Below are 3236 nucleotides of genomic sequence, written 5' to 3'. Positions count from 1 at the left end.
GCGCTTGGCAAGAATGAGACCATGCAAGGTGGAAGGAGTTGCTCAACGACCAAAAGAGTTATGCAAAGCTCACAGAGGTGAGGGGAATTGCTAACTCGAAGAATTTGGTACTCATGCATGGGCTTGTATGCGGACGATGGAATGTTCGTGGCCATCCCAAGGCGGCCGAGACTCGGCACCATGGAGCATGGAAACTTTCTCTTCGGCATGTGAAGGATACGTCCGTAGGCGGCTGAAGTGTGCAATGAGTTCAGCATGTTGCTAGACCTTGAGGGGTGCAGTGGGGGCTGTATTGACGGGGAGTCGCAATCTAGCAAGTGCGTTTGCAGGAGGCAGAACAATGCACAATTTGTTCAGCAGATCGGAGTAGTCCAAGGGGATGGTGGTCTCCGAAACGAAGAGATATATTGCTCCAATGGGATAGTTATCCAGGAGGGATAAGTCCCGGCTCTCCAGAGGGAGAATCATGTGAGACGGACTTCACATGTTGAGGAGGAGTACCTCAATAAACAACAACTCCACGAAGCTCGATGGACTGAGCAAGCGGCGAGGAGTCGTCGCATGATCTCGCTTGAGAGAATGCATTGGTGGATGCATTGCGAGATCAAGTGGGGGAGCAACACAAATGAAGGCACACTTGGAGTCGATGTGGAGATCGGACTCAAGGGAGGGCTGACCCGTGGAACGGTGGGCGCGAGGGCCACCATCGACTCAATGCAGAAACGAGGAGCGGAGCAACTTGGGTGTAACTTGGCGAAGTACCCAAGCCGCATGAAGGGAGCCAGCAGAGAAGTTGGAACATGGAGCAGAGGCACAGTGCTTTTCTTAGACAGAGGTCAAGGACATGAGCTCTTGCAGAGGCAAGAGCAGGATCATGTTGTTCCATGGGTCCTTCATTCTGACGGAGTGGACTCATCTTGCATGGTGCCAAAGACGAAGGGAGCTTCGGGGCACATGCACCTTATCTCGGAGGAGCATTTGATGAAGGAACTAAGGCGACTCAATTTGCGGAGGCGAAGTTGAGTTCAGAAGGCCTTAGCACGGGGCAAGAGGACGCAGAAGCGGGTACTCTTGAAGAATATGCCACAGTGTTGCCATTCGAGTTGCTAGGAAGGAAGCGGTGCGCAGCAGAGATTGTGCTGGTAGGGGCAGAGGCCCAGGATCCAGGCAATGGTGCACAAATTACAGCGAAGTCGGTGGACTTTGGGAGCTACTAGGCGATGGACTGTCCTAGAGCGGTGCTTCATCTAGGTGTGACCCAAGAGTGGGTGGATGAAGATCGATTGCCAAAGGAGCGAACAAAATCGAAGGTGGAAGAGACCCGGCGATGTATTGGCAGAGGCCACACATGGAGGGTTCACAATTCGAGTTTATTCCCCAAGGATCAGAATGCAATGGAGATGTCACCAGGAGGCGACATGGTGCAGCGGATCGTGGTGGAACAGTTCGTGGCAATGCGATACACACAACTCGTCCCGTGAGGGATGTGATCATATGGAGGTATGATCGGGAGCTACTGGGAGCTCCGCTTCGGTGAACAACACGACGGCAAGAAGGGCTATGGATTCAAGGAGTGAAGGCCATGGTACCGCAGAGGCGGGTCTTCCGGGCGTGCACCGAATTTTGCATCGGATGAAAACCTTGGTCATCAGCATATGGGGGCTGGGTTCCACCAAGGGAAAAGTTTGAATGCAAGTACCAGTGAGTTCCATGGGAGGGACTTGATCATGCAGAGGTATGATCGAAGCAGTTGGAGAGTTGGACTGCTCCAGAGCTCATATTCGCTTAAGGGAGCCCGGCAAGTCAGAGGACAAGGCCGAGTAAGCGAACGTTGCTACCAAGGAAGCTATGGAGAACAGAATCGGTGCAAACCCTACAATGCGATGGCAGAGGCCATGCATGGGAGTGCAGTCTGTCTTTCCATCGACCAGAAGGAGCTGCTTGGAGAACACAGAGGTGTTGAAGCAGGGGGTCGAAAGGGGCGAGGAAGCGACGACGAGTCCAGAGGGACTTAGCTACCCAAAATCAAGCATCAGTTAGAATGGAGGTGGACTCAGAGGAGGGCCACGGAGACATGTCTACTGATCGTGAAGAAAAGGGATGCAGATGCTAGGCGACGGATAGTAGGGCCATGGGCATTGCAGCGCCATGGTACCGCAGAGGCGGGACTTCCGTGCAAGTCATTGATCCCTTGCTCTCACGGAGGGAGAGCGTTTGGTCGTGAAAGGGGCCGAGGAGGTGGAGCATGCAGAGGCAATCTCCAAGTACCGGGACAAGGCTGAAGGGCAGAGGCCGAGGAACTTCGTAAGACCGGTGTCAGTGTGCTTCTCATCAAGACAGCCGTAAGTGAAGGACTTCGGGTCATGCAAGAGTGCACGACCAAGGAACGAAGCTGGCAGTACGCGGTGCTGTACCTTTGCTACTCAGTGGAGTAGGCGGCAGGGTTGATGGAGAAGACGGTACAATCCCAGAGGCGACCTCATCTATCAGAGAATTACTCCAAGTTGGGGTGAAAACTTCCCGCATTCCAGAAGTTCGATGGCATTGAGAAGGTGAATCACAGTAACTAACTCAATGCAAGGAGTGCAAACACTTCAAGTGCTTCAGAAGTGTGAGCAAAGAGCGGGCGAAGACCAGTAACCAGCTCGATGCATGAAGTACAACCTCGAGGAGGCGGGCGAAGTCAAGTAACTTTTGCCTTCTCAACTCTTGAGAATGGGCGAAACTGAGTACCCCAATTCTCTTATCTATCCAGCAGAGGAGCTCTGCACAAGTTCAAAGACCCTTCGAAGATAACGGAAGACAATAGTTGTCAAATCCTCACCAATGGTGATCAGTGCTACTGAGAGTAGATTGTCCGCTTCATTTCCCAACGAAATGCCAATCGAAAGCGGAAGTGATGCGAACCTACTTGGATGTGACAACTAACTGAAAGAAGAGTCAATGAGCAGATTTTGTGGAGGAAGGACCCAAAACTTCAGAAGTTTGCGAGGCGATGCTCGTTAAAGCTCCAACAAGCATCCACCCAGTTCAAGCAGCATGTGGAAATTTTGAGAAACTGGCGCAGTAAGAATGGTCTTTTCCTTCATTTGGTGGATCCGCAGGAATCAACGAGGATCAACACAACTCAGCCAACCCCACACCAAAGTCAGAGTCATTGGCGAGTTGAAGCAGCATGGCGGATCAAAGTTCGACTACTCAAAAACAGCAGCGGAGAGCAGCTGGGAGCCAGGAGG

The sequence above is a fragment of the Musa acuminata genome, unplaced genomic scaffold (assembly GCF_036884655.1).
Source record: "Musa acuminata AAA Group cultivar baxijiao unplaced genomic scaffold, Cavendish_Baxijiao_AAA HiC_scaffold_172, whole genome shotgun sequence".
Classification (NCBI taxonomy): Eukaryota; Viridiplantae; Streptophyta; class Magnoliopsida; order Zingiberales; family Musaceae; genus Musa; species Musa acuminata.
The sequence above is the reverse complement of the archived record's forward strand: the minus strand, read 5'-3'. Positions refer to the sequence as shown.